Source organism: Salvelinus alpinus, chromosome 29 (genome assembly GCF_045679555.1).
Source record: "Salvelinus alpinus chromosome 29, SLU_Salpinus.1, whole genome shotgun sequence".
Taxonomy (NCBI): Eukaryota; Metazoa; Chordata; class Actinopteri; order Salmoniformes; family Salmonidae; genus Salvelinus; species Salvelinus alpinus.
The window spans coordinates 18565589-18576802 of NC_092114.1; positions in this window are offsets into that span (position 1 = coordinate 18565589).

Below are 11214 nucleotides of genomic sequence, written 5' to 3' on the forward strand. Positions count from 1 at the left end.
CTGAGACCCATAAGCCTATTCCTATAGCACGGTTGATGTAGAGGGGAATCAGATGAGAAAGTTCTTCATTCACAAGCCAAGTATTGTAACTGTGACATCGTTTCTAAAGAATGTTGCTGTAAAAACTCTGACAACCTGGTTAAAATATATTTATTTATTCACTTTTCCTGTTCGAGGTATATCTTTTAAAATATTCACATCGGGAAGCTTTGCATTATGGATAGAATCATCCACTTCTCTGAACAGTGAATCGCTATTCTTATTTGGGCAGAGCATGTACATGTTCCATGGTGTGACAGACAGAGCCTCTATGTGGTTATCAGAACCTTGTGGATTACTGTGATGTGGACAGACAAGACTGAGAGGCACTGATGATGGTCAATCACACACACACAACTCTCTCCAGGTACAACTCTCTAAAGTAACAGCTTAGGCACAATCCACACTGGGCCGGGTTACGGAGCTCAGAGGAATCCTGGAATCCTGTCTGTGTGAAAGAGCCCAGTCAGAGTGGTGGTTCTGACCAGAGCCTGGGGGATACGAGGCCCACACAGTACCACCGGGCCCTGGGCCCCGAGCTAGCTAGACCTGGGCCTTCTGAACAAAGTTGGGCCAGAGAGACTGACAGGGGAGGCTAGTGTTTGGGTGATTTGGGTGTTTGGGCTGCAGAAAAGAGGGACGTTCACGGTCTGTCCCCATGGCTGACGGGTGGGGGAAGGGGGTACTTTTGGAGGGTTATGATTACCCCTCACAGCCACCCACACACCCACACACACCCACACACATAAACACATAAACATCCACACACACACAAACACACATACACAAGACATACACAAACACACACAATCTCACCTCTTCCCCCAATCATAGAAGTGCCGTCAAGCCCCTGTAAACATCTGTCAGCCATTACAGACTCTCCCCGTGTCCCTCCCCCCTTTCTCGTTTTCTCTCCCCAGTCCTCCTCTCTCCCCTCTCTATGACTCCAGCAATTCAGCCTGCCCTTTGACCTCAAACAGAGAAAAATGCAACTCTGAGTTTTTGAAAGAGCTATACTGAGTGGCTTATATGATTCTAACAAGTTACTCAAGAACAATTCTAATATTCATTGATTCGCACCAAATATATATTTTATACTGGGAGATACATGTGTATGTCATATGTGCACACCGACCAGAGACTGGCCATGGAACTGGACCTTCCTTCATTTGAGCCACACACACACACACACACACACACACACACACACACACACACACACACACACACACACACACACACACACACACACACACACACACACACACACACACACACACACACACACACACACACACACACACACACACATGTGCACACACACACATACATATATACACACACCACTCCCATCACTGGTGTTTGTGCCCCAGCCCTCCCTTCCTCACCCATACCCCCAGCCCTCCCCTTCTCCCCCATACCCCCAGCCCTCCCCTTCTCCCCCATACCCCCAGGCCTCCCTCCATCACTCCATCAATTACCCCGTCTCCTCCACAGCCCACCCCCTCCCTTCCCCGATGCCACTCCCTCTCTGACCCCAGGTCGTGAGGTCAGGAGGTCACAGGGGTCAGAGGTCATCCTCCACAGACACCCCAGGCATCCCTCAGAGGTTTCCGGCTCTTGGTCTTGGACCCTTTGGTTCCCGTAGTGTGACACCCCTTGTGTAGGGGAGATGGTGGTAACACCTTCCTACAGGTCAACAATGGAATAATACTGACTGAAGCTAGAATGCAATCGAATGCGCCCTAGCAATGTTTACAACGTAACCTACTATCTTTACAGTGCACTGCTGTAGACCAGATACTCTCCATCTGTATCTGGAAGATCGAACCATTCTGTCTGCGCTGATATAGATTCACTGTGTAATACTGTAGCCTTGTCTTATAACTTGGCTCTGTCAATGCCAGACACATTAGTCTAGTGTGAGAGAGCAGACCTGGGGGGGGGCTATCTGTATTGATTAGGAAGAAGAAGGAGAGCACCCATCCCACCCCTGTTACCCTCATCCCTTACATAGGGTGCGTGTATCAAATGGCACCCTATTCCCTATGTACTGCACGATTTTTGAACTGGGCCCATAGGGCTCCGGTCAAGAGTAGTGCACTATATAGGGAATATGATGCCATTTGGGATGCAGCCAGGGGGTAATGAGGACCACTCTCCCACTGTCCCATATCCCCTCCCCTCTTCTCTCTCTGGCTGGAAACCCTTTTAATCAGATCCCATGGGAGTACATGGATATGATAAGAGGGGCTAGGGTGTGTGGTGGGGGGGCTTAGGAGGGTCCATTAGTGGAACAAACACAGTAGCTAAACACATCACAGACATAGACAGTCATTCCATATAGGCACTGTTACATCAATAAACACACATTTTAAACAGACATGCATTAAACATGTACTATTCAGGTCCTGGGGAGGAAAGGCTCCTTGTGCTTCCAGAACACTCTGAGGTGTCTGATGTTCTGAATTCTAGATCACTCTGAAGTGTCTGATATTCAGTATTCTAGATCACTCTGAGGTGTCTGATGTTCTGTATTCTAATTCACTCTGAGGTGTTTGATGTTCTGTATTCTAATTCACTCTGAGGTGTTTGATGTTCTGTATTCTAGATCACTCTGAGGTGTCTGATGTTCTGTATTCTAGATCACTCTGAGGTGTCTGATGTTCTTTATTCTAGAACACTCTGAGGTGTCTGATGTTCTGTATTCTAGAAGCATATGATAGTGATACAGCTGGCATCTGCTTCACTGACCCTTCACCTAAATCTAGACAGCACTGAAGTCAGATTACGCCTCATGAACAGTGTGTGTGTGTGTGTGTGTGTGTGTGTGTGTGTGTGTGTGTGTGTGTGTGTGTGTGTGTGTGTGTGTGTGTGTGTGTGTGTGTGTGTGTGTGTGTGCGTGTGTGCGTGCGTGCGTGCGTGCGTGCGTGCGTGCGTGCGTGCGTGCGTGCGTGCGTGCGTGCGTGCGTGCGTGCGTGCGCGTGTGTGTGTAAATGTCTGTGATTTACGTACAGTGCCAGTCAAAAGTTTTATTTATTTATTTATTGTTACTATTTTCTACATTAATAGTGAATAATAGTGAAGACATGAAAACGATGAAATAACACACATTGAATCATGTAGTAACCAAAAAAGTGTTAAACAAATCAAAATATATTTTAGATTCTTCAAAGTATCTTTTGCCTTTGCCTTGATGACAGCTTGCACACTCTTGGCATTCTCTCAACCAGCTTCACTTGGAATGCTTTTCCAACAGTCTTGAAGGAGTTCCCACATATGCTGAGCACTTGTTGGCTGCTTTTCCTTCACTCTGCTGTCCAACTCACCCCAACCATCTCAACTGGGTTGAGGTTGGGTGATTGTGGAGGCCAGGTCATCTGATGCAGCACTCCATCACTCTCCTTCTTGGTCAAATAGCCCTAACACAGCCTGGAGGTGTGTTGGGTCATTGTTCTGTTAAAAAATAAATGATGGTGTATCGCTACAGAATGCTGTGGTAGCCATGCTGGTCAAGAGTGCCTTGAATTCTAAATAAATCCCTCACAGTGTCACCAGCAAAGCACCTCCACACCATCACACCTCCTCCTCCATGCTTCACTATGGGAACCACACATCTGGAGATCATCCTTTCACCTACTCTGCGTCTCACAAAGACACTGCAGTTGGAACCAAACATCTCAAATTGGGACTCAGACCAAAGGACATATTTCCACCGGTCTAATGTCCATTGCTCGTGTTTCTTGGCCCAAGCAAGTCTCTTCTTCTTATTGGTGTCCTTTAGTAGTGGTTTCTTTGCAGCAATTCGATCATGCAGGCCTGATTCAGGCAGTCTCCTCTGAACAGTTGATGTTGAGATGTGTCTTACTTGAACTCTGTGAAGCATTTATTTGGCTGCAATCTGAGGTGCAGTTAACTCTAATGAACTTATCCTCTGCAGCACAGGTTACTCTGGGTCTTCATTTCCTGTGGCGGTCCTCATGAGAGCCAATTTCATCATAGCGCTCAAAGGTTTTTGAGACTGGACAGTAATGATTTTGAGACTGGACAGTAATGATTTTGAGACTGGACAGTAATGATTTTGAGACTGGACAGTAATGATTTTGAGACTGGACAGTAATGATGGACAGTCATTTCTCTTTGCTTATTTGAGCGTTTCTTGCCATAATATGGACTTGGTCTTTTACCAAATAGGGCTATCTTCTGTATGCAACCCCTACCTTGTCACAACACAAAAAAGTGGCTCAAACGCATTGAGAACAAAATAAATTCTACAAATTAACAAGGCACACCTGTTAATTGAAATGCATTCCAGGTGAATACCTCAAGCAGCTCCCGGGTGGCACAGCGGTCTAAGGAACTGCATCTCAGTGCTAGAGGTGTCACTACAGACACCCTGGTTCGATTCCAGGCTGTATCACAACCGGCCGTGATTGGGAATCCAATAGGGCGGCGCACAATTGGCCCAGCGTCGTCTGGGTTTGGCCGATGTAGGCCATCGTTGTAAATAATAATTTGTTCTTAAGTGACTTGCCTAGTTAAATAAATAAAAGTATTAAAACAAGTCTAAGCTGGCTGAGAGAATGCAAAGGTGGCTACTTTGAAAAATATTTTTTTATTTATTTAACACTTTTTTGGTTACTACATGACTCCATATGTGTTACTTCATAGTTTTGATGTCTTCACTATTATCCTACAATGTAGAAAATAGTAAAAATAAAGAAAAACCCTGGAATGAGTAGGTGTGTCCAAACTTTTGACTGGTAAAGTATATAGCTGACATAATTCCGCAGCACCACAGGTCACGTCACATAGGGCTGTTTTCCTGCGTGGCTAGGACATTTTCTGCTGTTTGCATAAGAGGTTTTTGTTTTCTTTTCCAGGGAGAAAGCTGCCAATCTCTGTGAGCCAAGCAAGCTTTATCAAGGCAGCCATCTCACGGTCCCACATCTAATCCGCAGCTGCTGCCCAGGCTGAGAAACCTTCTGTTAACGCCTGGCCTTAGTTCTGGCCTCCACAACTTCTAGAGGCCCACAGGGAAGAGGAAGGGGGGAGAGGGGGGGGGGGGGGGGGGGGGGTTAATGATGGATTCGACCAGTTTAGCTTTTTCATTCATTGCTGCACCTACAGGCCTATATAGGCCTTATTAATTGTGCAGTATTTCTCATTCTCTCAATTTTAACTCCATAGATACACTACAAGTACATCGATGCATAGTTTATTTGTTGAATGAATTCAAATAGTTGAATGTGGTTGGCAAAAGTGTGGTCATGCTTAGTTTTTGGGTCTATTATATGGGTTAGTAGCGGCCTCTTGTGGTATGATAAAGAATGCAACTGTTTGGGAAAAAGATGGGGCTCCACACAGTAGCTGCCTACAAGCATAATACCGCGTTAGATATTTGAATTAGTCAATATATAGCAAGCGTTAATCAAAAACCATGAGAGATAGGCTAATGAAAATGTAACCTCCATTTGCGTCAATGACTGCATCAAAAGTACCCTGGCATTATAGCAAAAGCACTGTATTTCTCTCCATTTTATCCTATCGAAAGAAACCAAAAACATGTTCAATCAATTTCCTCGAGACCGTGGGGAAATATTAAGTTAAAGAGGGCTGCTTCTTCCATCAACATAAAACAAAAACCCGTATTGAAAGGGAATGAAAAAAAAGAAAGAAAACTGCTGACCATTTTTATTTTTATTTATTACTCATTCTGCAAAAAAGAACACCCCTTAAAAATTGACAATATCTGTCCACGGCGAGGCGCCAAATAGCTTGTCAGAAATGTGGCCTTGAAACTATGGTAATATACACTCTGTGGTTGGCTTAGTTCACCTCTGACGAATGAAATATTTGTCCAATAGAAAAACTGTATTTAAATCACAGTCATTTTATTGGATTGTGCTTGCTGTCAATCAAGCAGCAGTTGTGGTTCTTGAGGGAGAGAGACGCCAGTTGAATGTTTGAAGCGTTGGGCGACGGAGCTCTGAGTACTGCAGAGCAATGCGAGAACTTCTGTTGTATGGGATACAAATAACGTCAAGAATAGACTAGCTATGAATTTTTGTTTAATTATTGTTCATGAACCATATTTGAAGCTGCATGCATACACTTTAATTAACATTTAATAGGCACGGGTTGCTACTTATTAACATTTTATATTGATCTAAACCTAGTTAATTGATTAGTTAGAAAAAAATACAATTACGCCAAATGATGACACGAATATTTACCACTGTCTATTTAAACTAAAATTATCACAATACGTAAAATCATGTCCATGAGAGAGAACTAGGCTATAGCCTAAAATCCATTGTTTTTACATATTGGGTTAAAATACAATCTGAAATAGATTTTGGAAACAGATTAAATAAATCACGATACTTATTCATATTTATTGAAATTAATGCAACCTATATGTAATTTAATACAACTATTTTAGTTTATGTTATCATAAAATCATCACATTGTCATCACAATCAGCATAGGCTACATGATTTATTTAGTATAATAAGTTACTTTATTTGGGAAATGAGCTTAAATAATCAGTAGGCTATTATAAAGTGGTAAAATGTCTAAGTTTTGCTGTTTCACTTTTATATACTTTCCTAATAGTTTATAGCCTATTCATTATTTATGTTTCTCTCACTGTCATGGGTATTTGAGCATTCATTCTTCCCTCCAACTGAAATAAGCAAAGCAGTATTATAGAGCTAGCTATTGCCCTGTAAGAAAGGATGTATGAGCAAATCAAGACAGCCTCAGTCTATTATTACAGAATTTTACAAAAAGTGTATTTTTACAGCTCAGTGACCAAAATTTGGTATAAAAACATTTTGGAAGTTCATTGAATCGCCGAAGAGAAGTGCAAAGGAGCAGCAAATTCTTCCACTCTACAATTTGTTACCCTTGAGATCCCACGATTCCTTGCGGCAATATACAACTTCTGCGCATTCTCTCTGGTATCATGTCACTCTTCAAGACGTCACTTGCTTGCCGACCAATCCCCTTCTCTCCACGAGCAGCTCACGCTGTGATTTAAGAGCTTTCCACAATAAATCTGTCCAGAATGTCTCAAAGTTGATTTAACTGTGTTTCACCTCGTTATGAAAATACTTGCGGATTAATCAAGCCGTGGATGCTGGCGTTAGATCAACGAGCTCGATCATTATTTATGGATATCAAAGCTAAACACCACAACTTGAGGACTTCATCGTTTGGGATTTGTCGCACCGTCACTAACCAGTGGATTTGAAAAGCTGGCATGTTCTCTATTGACAGATCTTAAATGCCACCCTGCTTTGCCAAACTGTTGTAGTTGAGTTATTATACCAGAGCAACTCATTGAAGTTGTTTGAGTCTAAAGAATTCGTTTTCTTCACTATCAAACTTAAAATGCTGAATGCATTCTTGTTTTATTTGTGTTGGTTGTCCAGTGGCCCTGAAGTCAATTCTAACAGATTAATCAAATTAAAGTGTTAATAAAAAAGTTACAAAATTGTTTACTTCGATTTGATTAATAGTCTTAGGACTAAAAGTAATTTAATTCCAGGTAATTCTTATAAAATAAGGTCAATTTAGGCCTATAGTTTGCGCTGCATGCTTTATTAAAATTGTAGGCCAACATTATATTTTAATCACTTTTACACTATGAAAATATTTTTAGTACCAGACATGCCCTAAAAAGGTGTAGTCTGTATTGTGTAGAAATTAATGTGTAATAATATTGCTAACAATGTATTGTACTCCACATTAATGCCAAGTTTTTTTACGCATGCATTTTTGCCTGAACATTTTTGGTATATACTTCTCCTATAAAAAATAGTCCAGTGTAGTATATGCCTAGGCTACAAAAACATCAGAAATAAATTGTAGACATTTTCACTAAAGGAAATTGTATTTGTACCTGCAACTAAATGTATTTAATATTGAGCAAACGAACGGAAATATGCGAATTAATGTGCTTTATGAATTCCTGGACATGATGACGCCAGCGTCGAAGAGGTTAAGTAGGAAACATAGTATTCAACAGCTGGGCGTTCCTAGTACACAGTTAAGCCAATCAGAGGGAGATGTGGGAGTGGTTTTAATAATATTCCCCCAACCCCTGGGCGAGGTCAGAACTAAATTGAACCAATGAAAAATCGAAGAAGCATACTGGGACGTGCTCTCCTTCCCTATTTGGTCACCTCTGCCTCAAATACGACAGTCATGAAAAAGGCATGTAATTTTTCTACATAACGTTAGTGATGTGAAGGAATGTCTTAGAATCTTTATGATCCTATGGTTTTATGCAAGAAACATATACAGATAATTATTGACAAGTTAATAATGTTATTTATATCTTTATATTGACCAATTACTTGAAATGATTAGTGATTATTCTAGAGACCGAAATTCATAATTTCAGATAAATGTTGAGAAGTGTTCTACAACGTGGCTCCAAATCAATAGCCAATCCAATTTCACTATATATGATTGCAAATTGATTACGAAATGCTTGAATAATACGTTTTTATATGCCCCATAAAATAAGCAAAACGAGTTCAATCAAGTACAGTCTTAACTGAATGACAACAGAGACAGAATAGAACATGGAATTTTATTGAATAGTTTGGAGTAGGCCTCATCTCCAAGGAATGCTCCTCGGGGGCCAAATCAAATTGTATTCGTCATATGCTTAGTAAACAACAGGTGTAGACTAACAGTGAAATGCTTACTTCTGGGCCCTTCCAAAGAGATAAATATATTATAGAGTAAGAAAAATCTTCCAATTTCGTTTTACAAACAATAAGTCAGGAATAAATAGAAAAATAATAACACAAGGAATAAATATACAATGAGTAACGATAGGTATTCACACCCCTTGACTTTTTCCACATTTTGTTGTGTTACAGCCTGAATTTAAAATGGAATAACAGACATTGAATATCCCTTTGAGCATGGTGAAGTTATTAATTACACTTTGGATGGTGTATCAATACACCCAGGCATTACAAAGATACAGGCGTCTTTCCTAACTTCGTTGCTGGAGAGGAAGGAAACTGCTCAGGGATTTCACCATGAGGCCAATGGTGATTTTAAAACAGTTACAGAGTTTAATGGCCGTGATAGAAATTGAGGATGGATCAACAACATTGTAGTTACTCCACAATACTAACCTAACTGACAGAATTAAAAGAAGGAAGCCTGTACAGAATAAAAAATATCCCATAACATACATTCTGTCTGCAACAAGGCACTAAAGTAAAACTGCAAAACAATTGGTAAAGCAATTCACTTTTTGTTCTGAATACAAAGTGTTATGTTTGGGGCAAATTCAACACAACACATTACTGAGTAGCACTCTCCATATTTAGCATAGTGCTGGCTGCATCATGTTATGGGTATGCTTGTAATCGTTAACGACTGGGGACTTTTTCAGGATAAAAAATAAACGGAATGGAGCTAAGCACAGTCAAAATCTTAGAGGAAAACCTGGTTTAGAATGCTTTCCACCAGACACTAGTAGATGAATTCACCTTTCAGCAGGACAATAACCTAAAATACAATGCCAAATCTAAACTGGAGTTGCTTACCAAGAAGGCAGTGAACGTTCCTGAGTGGCCGAGTTACAGTTTTGACTTAAATCTATATGAAAATCTAGGGCAAGATCTGAAAGTGGTTGTTAGCAATGATCCACAACCAATTTGAGATCTTGAAGAATTTTGAAAAGAATAAATGGGAAAATGTTGCAAAATCCAGGTGTAGAAAGCTCTTATAGACTTACCCAGAAAGACTCACAGCTATAATCGGCGCCAAAGGTTAACTTATGTAAATGAGATATTTCTGTATTTCATTTTTTTTAATTAGGTAAAATGTCAATAAACATGTTTTCACTTTGTCATTATGGGGTACTGTGTGTAGATGGGTGAGAGAAAAAAAGATTTAATCAATTTTGAATTCACGCTGTAACACAACAAATGTCAGAATAAGTCAAGGGGTATAAATACTTTCTGAAGGCACTGTACATGGGGTACCAGTACCAAGTTGATGAGCTGGGGTACAAGGTATATGAGGTAGATATGTACATATAGGTAGGGATAAAGTGACTAGGCAACCGGATAGATAATAAACAGTAACAGCAGCAAATGTGATGAGTCAAAAGAGATTAGTGCAAAAAAGGTCAATGCAGATATTCTGGGTAGTTATTGGTCAACTATTTAACTAACTATTTAGCAGTCTTATAGCTGTTCAGGGTCCTGTTGGTTCCAGACTTGGTGCATCGGTACCACTTGCCGTGTGGTAGCAGAGAGTGAGAACAGTCTATGACTTAGGTGGCTGGAGTCTTTGACCATTTTTAGGGCCTTCCTCTGACACCGCCTGGTATTAAGGTCCTGGATGGCAGGGAGCTCGGCTCCAGTAATGTACTGGGCCGTACACACTACCCTCTGTAGCGCCTTGCGGTCAGATGCCAAACAGATGCCATACTAAGCGGTGACGCAGCCAGTCAAGATGCTCTCAATGGTGCAGCTGTAGAACTTTTGGAGGATCTGAGGGTCCATGCCGAATCTTTACAGCCTCCTGAGGGGGAAGAGGCATCATGCCCTCTTCACGACTTGTGTTGATGTGTGTGGACCATGATAGTTCCAGACAGATGCTGATGACAGATTGCCCTATGCTACCATATAAATACCTGCTCTGCTAATGAGGTAACATTATAAAAGATACCATATGTACACCTGCTATGCCTGTGAGACAGGAAGTGAATTATATTGTGCTTACTAGATACATGTAAAAGTGACGAGCAATTCAAAATGTAACTATCGTAAACTACATTAGCAAAGGAAAGCGTATTCTAAGGAGGACCAAACTGAAGAAGCTCATCCTAACGACTAAAGGGCGAAATATACCGTTGGAGCAATTAGTAAACAGCTACATTTCTCAATGGCACAAAATGAAATCAATGGAATCAAAAGAGGTGATAAACAGAGTAGGCCTGTAGACATACTTGCTGCATTGAATGGAAAAGTGGGGTATTTTTGTGAGGAAATAATGCTGTATCATAATGTGCTGCAAATAAGCATGTTGTTCACCTGTATACCTACAGTAGGTCATGGCTGGTCCACACTGAATGTGATGGCAAACCCCCATGCAAGGTCCTTCCAATGTCTGATTTCCATAGAATGTTCC